The following is a 15,395-nucleotide window of genomic DNA, read 5'->3' as shown; positions in this document are numbered from 1 at the left end:
GAAATACAGACTCTTAGGCCCTACCCCAGACCTGTTGAATCAGAATCTTCATTTTGACAAGAGCAATGATTCATATACTTTTTTGTTTGAGAAGCGCTAAAACTTTTTTCTCTCACAAAAATCTGAACTTTCTTCTCTCTCAAACCAATGGATGATGAATTCTATTTCTTTTGTCTTTTAATCCCTCTTTCAGAGATATCACAGCAACTCCTAAATGACTTCACTGCCCTCAGTTTCTCTCCTTTGATTGGTCCTTTACATTGATGTATGCTTATCCTAAAACACATTACATTCTCTTGTACAAACTTTGAACTGCTTCCATTGCCTAGAGGCTAACGTTCAAAATTTTAACTTGGTATTAATTCCCAACATTTTTATCTTCACTTGCCACATGCACATGTTCCAACCTACTGGTCTACTCTTACCTGAATATACACTCACACAATTGGGTCTACCTTTGTGCTGTTTCTTCTGAAATATCTTGTTGCCTCTACTCTGTTATCAAAATCTTACTTAGCCTTTAAGAAAGATTTAAGATTTACCCTAAATTCCTTGTCTTACAACGGTTCCCTGCTGCCTTCTGTGTGAACTAATCCCAAAGCACATTGGCTACCTCTGTTTTGCAACTCATTCATTCTACTTTCTGTGAAGCCTAAGTTTGGATACCAGAAAATGTTGGACACCAAGTGCAGAATTCATGTATTATTCATATATTAATCCTAAGTACCTAACAAAAGGGTGAACATATAGTAACCAGTTAACCGGTTGCCTTCATGCTGATTCTGACTCATGGCAACCCCAAATTTGTCAGAGTAGAACTGTGCTCCACAGGATTTTCAAAGGCTGATTTTTTGGGACTAGATCACCAGGCCTTTTTTCTGAGGTGTTTCTGGGTGGACTTGAACATCCAACCTTTTGCTTAGCGACCAAGCACTTTAAGAGCACGTTGTAAGAGACCCATATATGCATATGCATATATTTGGAAATTAGATAAATGCATGAATGAAATGAATGATCATCTACCATCAACAAAGCTTATACATTCCATGTTCTGTTTGACTAGAAAATTTGGTATTCCATGAGTCAGCCAACCATAGTATCTAGACTTTCTGAGACAATCCTAATTTCAAGTAAGTTTTCCAGTTTTTCCATAAGTATATACAGTATGAAAGATGGAACCTGGGTAAGGTAGAAACCTGTCAGAGAAGGAAAACGCAAATATTTTACACTAATATAAGCAATAGAAAAGTGGTAAGACTGCACCCTATCAAAGGCAGAAAACTTGCAAGACCTAGAAAAAAGAAGGCAGACTCGAGTTCTAGCTCTCACAGTTTTCACTGCAGTTTATTTTTGATTTTTCAGCTTGGAAAATATGGTGTCACACTCACGGTGTCTAAGCCACATCACATAGCCACCTCTGAAACAGGCTTTGGGGTGCCACATAGTTTAACAAGTGATGGGTTATGTTGGACACCCCAGGCAGGTTCATCTAAGATTTCCCCAAGGTTTTCCCCAAGCCTGGCGGCATGCCTGTGAATCTAAACATCATGTTCTTCTCCCTTCTTCTTCCCCGTTTCCCTTGTTTTCTACAGCCAGAGTGGAAGAAGAGAGGTCTATTTCCCTTTGCTAACTCTGTCTGAAGTGACACAGTTGATCAATGAGTTGCTGTGCTTGTCCAGGAAAGCCACTTTGATTGCCCTCCTGTGGCTGGGCTGACAGCATTCAGGCTTTTATGAACTGAATAGTGAAGCACTCTTTGGAGCTCAATTTCGCCTGTTTTTGGTGGATTCCAGCTGTGTTTTTTATGTCTGCTGTTGTTATATTGTTGCCATTGGTATTAATCTCTGGCTAGTTTATTTGCTGAGGCTGTGTAATGTCTTTACGCCATAAAAATAAAAAAGAGAGAAAGCGATAGAGCAAACTTTAGATGCTGAGGAAGGCCAAATGGAAGGATGAAGATACTGTAGGCTAATCAAGACCTATACGGTGTCACAAGTCTAGCTGTTGGGCAGGCACTCCTGGAAAAGGGAAAGCTGCCTGAATCATAACACTTTCCGTACCTGTTGGAGATAAATTAAGTTCTTTGCTGCAGTAACAGAAAGATTTGTTGTTGGTATGTGAATTGTTAGGTGCTGTCCAGTCAATTTTCAACTCATAGTGACCCCATATGACACAGTAGAACCGTCTCATAGGGTTTTCTTGGCTTCTAATAGGGTCACTATGAGTCGGAATCGACTCGATGGCACTGGGTTTGGTTTTTGGTTATTTTTATGGAAGCAGATTGTCAGCTCTTTCTCCTGTGGAGCTGCTGGGTGGGTTGGAACTGCCAACCTTTCAGTTAGCAGCCGAGCACTTAACTATCGCATCACCAGGGTCCCTTGGTGTCTGAGTACTGCTTTACTAATACCTTCATTAGGAAGAAGAGAAGGAGCAGCACAGAATAAGATGTCCTCTCTATTTTGGTATCTGTTTGAATTTTTTTTTAATTGTGCTTTAGGTGAAAGTTTACAGCGCAAGTTAGTTTCTCATTCAAAAACTTATACAAATATTGTTTTGTGACATCGGTCGCAATCCCCACAATGTGACAGCACTCTCGCCATTTCCATCCTGGGTTCCCTGTGTCCATTTGCCCAGTTTCTGTCCTTTCTTGCTTTTCTATCTTGCTTTTGGGCAGGAGTTACCCATTTGATTTCTTACATTTGGTTGAACTCAGAAGCATGTTCCTCACTTGTGTTATTGTTTGTTTCATATGCCTATCTAATCTTTGTCTGAAAAGTGAGCTTTGGGATTGTTTTAAGCTCTGAATTTGCAGACTGTCCTGGGCACATAGTTTCAGGGGTTACTCTACTCTCTGTCAGACCAGTAAGTCTGGTCTTTTTTTGTGAATTTGAATTTTGTTCTACATTTTTCTCCAGCTCTGTCCAGGACTCTCTGTTGTGATCCCTGTCAGGGTGGCTGGTGGTGATGGCCAGGCGCCATCTAGCTCTTCTGGACTCAGGCTGATGGAGTCTCTGGTTCATGTGGTCCTTTAATCCTTTGGGTTAATATTTTTCTTGTCTCTTTGGTTTCCTTCATTCTCCTTTGCTTGGAACAGGGTCAGGCCAAGAGATGTATCTTACATGGCCACTCTCAAGCTTTTAAGACCTCAGATGCTGCTCACCAAAGCAGGATGTAGAACATTTTATTTATGAACTATGCTATGCCAATTGACTTAGATGTTCCCTGAGGCTATGGTCCCCAGACCTCAGCTCCAGCAACTAGGTCCCTCAAGGTAATTGGATGTGTCTAGAAAATTTCTATGATTTTGCCTTGGTCAAGCTGTGCTGCCTTCCCCTATATTGAGCATTGTCTTTCCCTTCACCAAAGTTGACACTGTCTACCAGCTAGTCAGTAGTTTTCCATTATCCCTACCCACCCTTATAACCATCAAATAATTTTTTTCCTGTGTGTAAACCTTTTCCTGAGTTCTTATAATACTGGTCTCATACAATATTTGTCCTTTAGTGATTGACTTATTTTACTGAGCATAATGCCCTCCAGGTTCATCCATGTCGTGAGATGTTTTGCTGATTCATCACTGTTCTTTAACATTATGTAGTATTCCTTGTGTGTATGTACCATAATTTGTTTATCCATTCATATGTTGATGGGCACTTAGGTTGTTTCCCTCATTTTGCTATTGTGAATGGTGCTGCAATGAATGTTGGTGTGTATATACCTATTTGTGTGATGACTCTTATTTCTCTAGGTTATATTCCTAGGGTTGGGATTGCTGAATCATATGGTATTTCTATTTCTAGCTTTTTAAGGAGGCGGCATATTATTTTCCATAGTGGTTATACCATTTTGCATTCCCTCTAGCAGTGCATAAGAGTTCTAATCTCCCTGAAACATCTCCAACATTTGTTAATTTCTGTTCTTGTTTTTTTTTTTTTTTTTGATTAGTGCTAGTATGGTTGGAGTGAGATGCTATCTCATTGTAGTTTTGATTTGCATTTCTCTAATGGCTAATGATAAAGAACATTTCCTCATGTGTCTGTTAGCTGCCTGAATGTCTTCTTTGGCGAAGTGCCTGTTCATATCCTTTACCCATTTTTTAAATTGGATTATTTGTTTTGTTGTTGAGGTGTTGAAGTATTTTGTAGATTTTAGAGGTTAGACTCTTATCAGATATGTTGTAGCCAATTTTTTTCCCATTCTATAGGTTCTTTTTTGCTCTTTGGGAGGTCTTTTGATGAGCATGTGTTTAATTTTTAAGAGCTCTCAGTTATTTTGTTTATCTTCTGGTGTTTGTGCATTGTTGTTTACGGTTTGTATTGTATTTATGGCATGTATAGGGGCCCTAGTATTGTCCTTATCTTTTCTTCCATGATCTTTATCATTTTAGCTTTTATATTTAGATTTTTGATCCATTTTGAGTTAGTTTTTGTGTATGGTGTGAGGTATGGATCTTGTTTCATATCTTTACAGATGGACATCCAGTTATGCCAGCACCATTTATTAAAGAAACTGTCTTTTCCCTATTTAACACACTTTGGCCCTTTGTCAAGTATCAGCTGCTCATGTTGTTGCTGTTAGATGCCATCCAGTTGGTTCTGACTTATAGCCACCCTGTGTATAACAGGACAAAACACTGCCCAGTCCTGTGCCATCCTTACAATTGTTGTTATGTTTGAGCCCTTTGTTGCAGCCTCTGTGTCAATCAGCTGCTCATAGGTGAACGGATTTACATCTGGGTTATCAATTCTGTTCCATTGGTCTATGTGTCTATTGTTCTACCAGTACCAGGCTCTTTTGACTACTGTTGCTGTATAATAGGTTCTAAGATAAGGTAGTACACCTCTCACTTTGTTCTTCTCCTTCAATAATGCTTTACTTATCCAGGGCCTTTCCCCTTTCATATAAAGTTGGTGATTTGTTTCTTCATCTCGTTAAAGAATGCTGATGGAATTTGGAATGGGGTTACACCGTATCTGTAGGTCACTTTCGGTAGGGTACTATTGATTGACGTTTTTGCAATATTGAGTCTTCCTATCCATGAACATGGTATGTATTTCCATTTATGTGAGTCTTTTGATTTCTTGCAGTAGTGTTTTGTAGTTTTCTTTGTATAGATCTTTTAAGTCCCTAGTTAGATTTATTTCTATGTATTTTATCTTCTTGGGGGCTATTGTAAATGATATTTATTTGCTGATTTCCTTTTTGAAGTTCTTTTTTGCTGTAGAGGAATCCAACTAATTTTTGTATATTAATCTTGTAATCCACCACATTGATGAAATCTTCTATTAGCTCCAGTAGCTTTCTTGTGGCATCTTTGGGATTTTCTGTGTATAGGGTCATATCATCTGTGGATAGAGATAGTTTTACCTCTTCCTTACCAATTTGGAAGCCCTTTATTTCTTTTTTCTTGCCTTATTGCTCTACCTAGGACTTCCAGCACCATGTTAAATAAGTGGTGATAAAAGTCATCCTTCTTTGGTTCCTGTTCTCAAGGGCAATGCTTTCAGTGTCTCTCCATTGAGAATGATGTTGGCTGTTGGTTTTGTTTAAATGTCTTTTTTTTAGCTTGAGGAATTTCCCTTCTAATCCTATTTTGCTGAAAGCTTTTTACAGGAATGAGTGTTGGACTTTGTCAGAAACCTTTTCTGTGTCAATTGAGGTGATCATGTGATTATTTTCTTTTGTTTTATTTATGTGGTTTATTTATTATGTTGGTTGATTTTCTAATGTTGAACCACCCCTGCATACCTGGTGTGATTCCCACTTGGTCATGATGTATTATTTTTTTTGATATGCTGTTGAATTCTATTGGCTAGAATGTTGAGTGTTTTTGCATCTGTATTCATGAGAGATACTGTTCTGTAATTTTCTTTTTTTTGTGGTGTCTTTTCCTGGCTTTGGTATCAGGCTTATTCTGGCTTCATAGAATAAATCCAGGAGTATACCTTTCTTTTCTATGCTCTGAAATAGTTTGAGTAGTATTGGTGTGAACTCTTCTCTGAAAGTTTGGTAGAATTCTCCAGTGAAGCTGTCCAGGCCAGGGTTTTTTTTTTTTTTTTTGCTGGGAGTTTTTTTTTACCTCTTTAATCTCTTTTTATACGCCTGTTTAGTTTTTCTACCTCAGTTTGTCTTAGTGTTTCTAGAAATTTGTCCATTTCCTCTAGGTTTTCAAATTTGTTGGCATACAATTTTTCATACTGTTCTCTTATGATCCTTTTTATTTTAGTTGGTTCTGTTTTGCTATCACCTGTCTCATGCCTTATTCGGGTTATTTGCTTCCCATCCTGTTTTTCTTTGTCAGTTTGGCCAATAGTTTGTTGATTTTGTTGACCTTTAAAAATAAATAAATAAATATTTTATTTTATTTTTTTCAAATAACCAGCTTTTGGTCTTATTGATTCTTTGTTGTTTTCTTTTGACTATTTCATTTATTTCTACTCTAATCTTTTTTTTAATCTTTATTATTTCCTTTCTTCCGGTGCCTGTGGGTTCTTTGCTGCTCTCTATTTGTTTTAGTTGTAGGATTAATGTTTTGATTTTGGCTCTTCTTTTTAATGCATTTGTTAATAGCTGTAAATTGACCTCTAAGCACTGCTTTTGCTGTGTTCCAAAGGTTTTGGCAAGATGTGAGTTTTTTTTTTTTTTTTTCTCATTTGAGTCTATGAATTGTTTTTAAATTCCATCCTTGATTTCTTCTATTACCCAGTAGTTTTTAAGCAAAGTGTTGTTCAGTTTTCGTGTATTTTATTTTTTCTTTTGTTATTTGTGTTATTGATTTCTACTTTTATGGCATTATGATCAGAAAAGATGCTTTGTATTATTTTGATATTTTGGATTTTATTGAGGCTTGCTTTGTGGCCTAAAATACAGTCTTTTCTGGGGAACCATTCCATGTGGGTTGAAAAAGAATGTATACTTTGCTGTTGTTGGGTGGATTATTCTGTATATGTCTATGAGGTCAGGTTTGGTTGATTGTGGCACTTAGATCTTCTGTATCTTTATTGAGTTTCTTCCTAGATATTCTGTCCTTCACTGAAAGTGCTGTGTTGAACCCTTCTGTTATTATTGTGAAACTATTTATTTCTCTTCTCGATACTGTCAGAGTTTGTTTTATGTATTTTGGAGCCCTGTCCGGGGATGCCTATATATTTATTTTTGCTATGTCCTCCTAATGTATTGACCCTTTAATGATTATTTAGTGTTCTTCCCTGTCCTTTGTGATGGATTTTGCTTTACAGTCTATTTTGTCAAAGATTAATATTGCCACTCCAGTTCTTTTGTGGTTATTGTTTGCTTGATACATTTTTTCCTTCCTTTGAGTTTTAGTTTGCTTATGTCTTTGTGTCTAAGGTATGTCTCTTGTAGACAGCATATAGACTGATGGTGTTTTTTTTAATCCATTCTGTGACTCTCTGTCTCTTTTTAGGCCATTTGCATTCAGTGTGATTACGGATAGGTGTGAGTTTATTCCTGTCATTTTTGCGTGTGTGTGTGTGCTATTGATTGTTGCTTTGTTCCACTTAATTTTCCATGCTGAGTTCATTTTGTTTACGGATTTTCTTTTCATTATTGTTGATTTTGTATTTACTGAGTCTTTATGTTTTTCTTCTCTTTTATTTTGATGGGTAGGTTTGTTAGCTTCCCTTGTGGTTACCTTGACATTTATCTTTATTTTCCTAAGTTTAACCCCATCTATAGTTTCTTGATATTGCGTTGACTTTCTCTCCATATGGAAATTGTATAACTACACCGTTTATTTCCTCTTTTTTTTTGTTTTGATGTTGTTGTCATTTACATATTGACATCTCTGCTTCCCTATTTTCAGTCTTTTAGCTTTGTTTTATTTTTGAGAATTCCCTCTCTGGGTTGGTATCTAGCTGATCTGTCCTGTGTTCTAGTTTTGAATTGTTGTTTGATGTTGTTGGTTCTTTAAGCAGAGAGCTCCCTTTGATATTTCTTGTAATTTTGGTCTGGTTTTTACATATTCTCTTAATTTCAGTTTATCTGGAAATGTCCATTTTTACCGTTTGTATTTGAGGGACATTTTGTGGGATATATAATTCTTGGCTGGAAATTTTTTTTTCATTCATGGTTTTATATATGTCATCCCACTGGCTTCTTGCCTGCATGTTTTCTGCTGAGTCATCGATGTTTAGTCTTCTAGGTTTTCCTTTGTAGTTGACTTTTTGTTTTTCCCTTGTTTCTCTCAGGATTCTTTCTTTGTCTTTGGTTTTTGCAAGTTTATTATGATATGTCTTGATAAATTTTTTGGAGGGGTCTATCCCGTATGGGTTTGTTGAGCTTCTTGGATGAATATCTTCTCTTTAATGATATTAGGGAAATTTTCTTCTAGCAAATCTTCAGCAATTCTCTCTGTGTTTTCCATTATCCCCTCCCTCTTCTGGAACTCTGATCACATGTAGGTTTTTTTCTCTTGACAGTGCTGCACATAATTCTTAGGTTTTCTTCAATATATGTATATTTTTTCTCAAACAAATTGGTGTCAAGGGATTTGTCTTCAGTCTCACTAATCCTGTCTTCCATTGTCTCCATTCTGCTCCTATGCCCTTCTACTGAGTTACATAATTCTGGAATTTTATTGTTAATCTTTTGATTTTCTAGTTGCTGTTTTTATATGGTTTCTAGTAGCCCATTTGGGAATACTGGTGGCGTAGTAGTTAAGCACGATGGCTGCAAAAGGTCAGCAGTTTGAATCCACCAGGAACTCCTTGGAAACTCTATGGGGCAGCTCTACTCTGTCCTATAGTGTCTCTATGAGTTGGAATTGACTTGATGGCAATGGGTTTTTTTTTTTTTTTTTTGGTTTTTAATACCTATTTATTCTGTCATTTTGTTTGTATTGTTTTCCCGAACTCTTCTATTACTTTGTCTGTGTTTTCTTTAGTTTTGCCTGTGTTTTCCCTGATCTCTTTCTTGATCACTTGGAGAACTCTGTGTATTTAGTTTTCGGAATTCTTTATCAAGTAGTTCCATTGTTTTTTCTTCCTCTAGAAGATTTTCTGATTCTTTATTTTGGTAGCTCACTGGAACTCTTGTCCTCCTCCTTTATGTGATTTGATATTGACTGTTGTCTCTGAGGCATCAAGAATTATGATATTTATTTATTTATTTATTTTATGTTTGCTTACCATGTCCTGAAATTTTGTTTTGTTTTGATATTTCCAAGTAGGCTTGGCATATGTGCTTCTTTGGTTGCTAATCTGGCCACATCGAAGCTCTCACCTCCCGTCTCCTGGTGGGTGGAGAAGCAACTAGGTGTGTAAGCATGGGACACTTTTCAGTGTCCTTGAGGAGCCGCTGAGGGTATAGGTGACATTTTTGATGAGGACATGTATCTGTCCTACTAGTCACCTGGCCATGGATATAGGGATGTTCTTCCTGGTCATTGGGTTGGGTGTTATGTGTCTGCTCCACTGCTTGTTGGATGGTTGGGGCTAAGGTGCCCAGGTCACCTGTCACTGGGTATGTGGTATGGAGACTCTCACCTATAGTCCTGGACTGGCAGGGCTGCATGGCTTGTTTGGAGTAGGCATAGGTCTTTAGTTGCAGTGGGGAGGGGGCAATTTGGTGGGCAAATCAAGTGCCCAGTTGAAGTGCATGCCCCTGTCTGCTACAGCATGTCATGGGGGGCGAAGGAAGGTTATGCAGCTGGTTCTTGTGTGCCTGGTGCCATTGTCTGAAGGGATTAGGGGGTGTGTCTGGTCCTCAGACCCCCGTTGTGAGTGGCTGGATGAAGAGGGTGGTACTGCTGGCCCTCAAGTTCCTGTGTGGTTGGTGAGATCCCTTCTTATGGGATGAGGCAGTGGTGAATGCCATAGGTCTGCAGTTGCCACTTGGCTGCTGCAGATGAAGTGGGCTTCAGCTGGGAACCCTGCTCACCTTATCCTAATATGGCCATGCTGGGCTGGCTTGGCCAGCAAGGTGCTGGTGTGAGTGATCAGAGGGCGTGGAGGGCGCTGCAAGCCTGTGGACTCTCTGTGCCAGTGGCTGGCTGAAAGGGTGGGCACCTGCTGACCAGGGCCTTGAGTTTCTGGCTTAGGAGGCATGGGGGTGTTGGATGCCATCTGACCAGAAGAGAGTGGCTGAGGGAGAGGCGGTGCTCCTCAGCCCATGGAGCTCTGGCAGGGGATAGAGGACTAGAGTGCATGTGGTGGGTTGAGTGCATATACCTGACTTTTACAGATTTGGTATCATACCTGTTTACTCTGGAGGTGTGTGCAGAGTTGTTCCTGCTTAGCTTTACCAGGTGGGGTGGGTTTTAGCTGGGGCTGCTGCTGCTTGCCTCAAGATGTCCTCACTGTGCAGATTTGGCTAGCAGGACACTAGTGATGTGTAATTCTCTGTTTCTGCAGTTTTTGAATTGGCCCTCCATCCATGTGTCACTCGGTCCAATTCTTCAGCTTTGTCTTTGATGCTTAGAGTGCCTAGATTGTCATATATATCTGATTCACTTGATTTTTTTTGGTCTTTGTTATAAGAGGGATGACACAAAGCATCTGACTATTCTGCCATCTTGGCCTGCCTCCCCTATTTGAATTTTCAAAAGGGTTCTTATAAATTATTTCCCATGGGAGTCTACAATTCCAGCCCAGCACAGTGACCATATTCTTAGCATTCCACATTCTATGATTTTTATAGCAAAATATGTACTCCAGATTCCTCCAAGTTTGACAGACACTGTAATTTTCTTGGCACATATATTTTGCCTAAAAATGAAGGTATTTGTCAAAGCAGGGAGATACCAGTGACAGGTGCCATGAAAATAATTACATAGACAATCCCCCTTTGATAGGTAAGCCATTAAAAAAATTAAATTTTAAAATATATCCAGATTTTGACCTAATTAACATATTTTATTGAAATGCTTTAAAATTCTTTTCTGAAGAATTAGAATAGACAACTCTTAGTGGTGGAGAAGATTTATTTCCTGTATCTCTCTATTTAAGTCTTTCTCCTGATAAGATTGCCCAGTTATTAAGACCTTCATTTATGGGGAAAAAAAAGTTATTATGGAAGGAATTACAAACTGGATTGAGAATCTGAAATTGATAGAATTTCAACAGCCTTCAAATTTCTACTAATTCTTTAAAATTTAGATTTATCTCTCCTTTCGTGAAGCATTTTTGGTCAGTTACACCTTCTTTTGCCATCACCAGACAGAGTTGATCACTCTCTTTGTTATACTGCTGTCCTTTTTTGTTGCTTTTTTATGGCACTTTTCACTTTTTAGAGCAAAACGAGGCCTGGTGGTGCAATGGTTAAGCTCTTGGTAGTTTGAACCTACCAGCCACTCCATGGGAGGAAAGACCTGGTGATCAGCTCCACAAAGATTACACCCTAGGAAACCCTATTGGGCAGTTCTACTCTGTCACGTGGGATCTCTATGAGTCGAAAATTGACTCAATGGCACTGAACAAAAACAATAGAGCAACAATTCAGTTATTTTTGGTATCTCTGTTAGACTTTAAGTTCCATGCTGTGGTGGAATCATCATCATCACCATCACCATCATTATTACCTCACTGTAGCTAACATTTACCTCACTGTAGCTAACATTTATTGAGTGCTTACTCTGAGCCAGGTATTGTTATACACAAATATATGTATTAATTCATTTAATCCTCACAACAATTCTGTGAGATAGACACTTTTCTAACCCTCATTTTAAGGTGAGGATATTGAGGCACAGAGAGATTTAGAGTATTATTTGCCTTTATAACTTATTGCCTAGCATTCTGTTGGTACAGAGCAGGCACTCAATGATATTTGTTGAAAGTATGTCTTCCTAGATAATCTCTACAATCTGTTGTTTAGCTATAAGTTAGCTATACAGTTGCATATAAAACTATGACTTTAAAATATTGTCTCCTGCTTGTTTAATTCAAATTCAATTCAATAGATACATTTCATTTTCACACTGGTTGATTTTGTTTCTTGTTGACAGAAATGTAAATAATCTAAAAGTTCCCTAGAGGGTGCCTGTGAGAAAAGGTAAAGACTTTTGGGGCACTATCAAGATTGTAAGCCCTATTAAGACTATGGACTGTAACGTGGCATTGGCTATCATCCCTCAGTTTTTCCCAGTCACTTTCATATTCAGTCCATGACTGTGCTCACTGAGAGTTTGATTCATTTATTCATACAACAAACATTTTTTGAGCTTAGACACAGTGCTAGGCCCTAAGCCACAAGAGTGAGTATAAGAGGGAGAATAGATATTCTGAAAGTACTTATAGTCTGGTAAAGATAGGCAGATAAGGACAAGATAAGTCTTGTTAAATATCACTAGGGAGGTTAGCAAAGATGCATGGAGATGATACCTAACTTTGATTTATGGGGGCTCAGGAGAGGCTTCCTTCTATATTAAGACCTGAAAAATAAGTGGATAGAAATCAGAGAGAATGTAGAAGAGCATTCCAAAAATAGTAATGTGTGAAGATTTTGAGGAAGAACATGTTTGAGGAGCTGCAAATAGTTCAGTACGACTTGAACATAAAGTGTGATTACAGACAAGGATAGAGAGTAAAACAAAGGACAGATCATGAAGCCTCTTGTATGTCACACCTATGAGTTTCAACACCCTAAAAGCAATAAGGAGATATCAAAGAGTTGTAAAAAGGAGAGAGTAAAGGTAAGATTTTAGTTTAGAATATGCTGGGCACTAGCATAGACATACTAGTTTATTCTACAAGTACTTACTCAGCTCTTATTATCTATAAAATAATAGTATTCAATACGTGGTGGAAAGGAGTACATATTGGAGACAAGGAGATCAGTTGGGAAGGAGGATGTTGGAATATACACCTGCTCCTTACTTATCAACTCTCTTGGTAGCTGACATTTTACATTTACGACAATAGTAAAAAATCTACTATCTGACTATTTTGTGCATTAATGACATACGTCTGGCAGTGACAGATGCTGAGGTGTGAGACAAGAGTTAACACTGGCTGTGATGGTTAAGGTTATGTGTCAACTTGGCTGTTCCATGATTCTCGTTGGTTTGCCAGTTATGTAATAATGTAATTTGGTAGTTATGTAATGATGTAGTCATTCTCCATTTCGTGATCTGATGTGATCATACTACATTTTCACATAACACTGATTTTTGCATAGCTAACTGGTCTTTGGAACCTAACCATTTGATAACTGAGAAATGGGTGTTATACTGAGGAGGTAGAAATGAAAAAAGTAGTATTTCTTTCCAGCCTATTTTCCTGGTGTTCCTCCCTAATTACAACCTGGACAAAAATCATTAAAGTAGGAATATCGTGTTTAGAACCCTTAGACCTGCTACTAGTTTAGGAGCTCTCCACCGTGTTTATTTATCTGACAGACATCGATTAACTAGTTCAGTGATTCAGCGGGAAGAGAAATGCTTTGGAAGCAGACAGATATGGGTTCAAATTCCAGGTCTCCTCCTTCTTTAATGCGTGAATGTGGACACTTGTGTCATAATAAGTTCTTAAGATATGCGACCTTATTCACTTTTATTCTCCTCTTAGAAAGCTCAATTTGACATGATTTCTATTTTTTTCTGTTGTAAAGTGATACCATTCTAGGCTGCTGCCATCAAAAGAGGTTCTATGCTAGAGAACAGGGAAGAACAAAGAGTGGATTATAACTCAGACATTTAGAATCAAGTTTATTCTTTGAAGCTAGTTCCTTTTGTCAAAATTTTTGTATCATAAAACACAAAAAACTGTATCTGAAGGCTATCTCTTCTGTTGTATGGTAAAATATCATAATAAGAATTTATTTAGTCCAACCAACATTTGGAGCCCTGGTGGTGCAGTGGTTAAGAGCTATGGCTGCTAAGCAAAAAGGTTGGCAGTTTGAATCCCCTAGCCACTCCTTGGAAACCCTACCAACCTTTATGCCATTGTGTTCTAGGCAGTATGTTAAGTACTTTACATATGTAGTTTCATTCAGTGTTCATTATGAACACGTGGGCTAATTATTATGTGTTCATCTTAAAGATGAATGAGGTAAGGCTCAGAGGGGTAAAGGGACATGCCCAAAGAAACACTGAGAGAGCTTGACTCCATCCCCAAGTCCAATCAGGCTCCAAATTTCATGTTCCTTCCAGGTTTCACTGTGTCCTTTTCCATGTAAGAAACACTCAAGATGCTCAAAATGGAACTGTGGAGAAGTAAAATAATATTCTTCCCTGCCCTCAAGAAATGTATAACATAGTACGATACACAAATAGCTGATAACTAATAACAAACCCATGGTGTTGTTAGCTGCTGTTGCGTTGGTCCAGACTCATGGTGACCTCATGCACAATGGAATGAAACACTGCCCAGTCTTGTACCATCACCGTGATTGGTTGCGGATTAGACTATTGTGATCCATAGGGTTTTCACTGGCTGATTTTCAGAAGTAGATCGCCAGGCTTTTCTTCCTAATCTGTTTTAGTCTGAAGCTTTGCTGAAAGCTGTTTGGCATCATAACAAATCTATAGATGTCGCTATGTTTGCCAGACATAGATTGATTATGTTGATCAGGATGCAAGCCTAACTTTTTCTCCTCTCAGCTTGTCAGGAACTTATTACTATGACCCTGCCATCTATTCAGTTAGGCTATTTGGAAGACAGTGGAGTTGTGAGGTGTGCCACAGGAGGCATTGATTTCTGCATGTCTCAATTGAGAAGGGAATTAGTGCCATTGCAACAATCGAAGCGATGACATGGATCTGAAAAAGTTAACTACTCAGCCAGGGCATGGTTCCATGCACATGCACTGAGCCAGAGGGACATAACTCTGGGTCAACTTTCTGGCTACTGAAGTGAATAATCGAGTCTGGGCAATTCCCACAGAGGCTCCTGTGGGAGGCTTGGCCAGCCTGTTTTGGTTGACCCAGTGGTATAATCATTCAGGAATGTTCAGAAATAAACATTATTGGAGGAAAAATAAAATGTTACCCATGACTACACCTAACCCAGAAATGGTAGAAACTGCCCTGGAATTGCTAAGCAAACCAAAAAATGAAGGGTCAGTAACTCTAGATAAAGAATTTAAAGTTAGAAAAATATTCATGTCAGTGGGATTGGCCATTCATAGATTTTTAAGTAAAGATTGCTTCTTCCCAATCTCTGGTTTATATTAGGAGGGATTTTCTCTAAATACTCCTGGCTGTTCTCTACCCCTTTATTCACTCAGCACTCTGGGGAGAGGCAGTGCCTAATCTGATTGGTAAATTGTAAAGAATAAAGCTCAATTTAGCAATTCCTCTTGGGAATGAGCCCCAAAAGGGAACAGGGGTTCTTCAATACCCCTATATTCTATAACTCTTAGTCAAATGGCCTGGGGCTGGGAAGGGGAGGATAAGTCTGACTTAGTCTTACTTTCTTACTATTTAGAAGCTTAGT

The sequence above is a fragment of the Loxodonta africana genome, chromosome 7 (genome assembly GCF_030014295.1).
Source record: "Loxodonta africana isolate mLoxAfr1 chromosome 7, mLoxAfr1.hap2, whole genome shotgun sequence".
In the NCBI taxonomy this organism is placed as follows: Eukaryota; Metazoa; Chordata; class Mammalia; order Proboscidea; family Elephantidae; genus Loxodonta; species Loxodonta africana.
Note: the sequence above shows the minus strand (reverse complement) of the source record.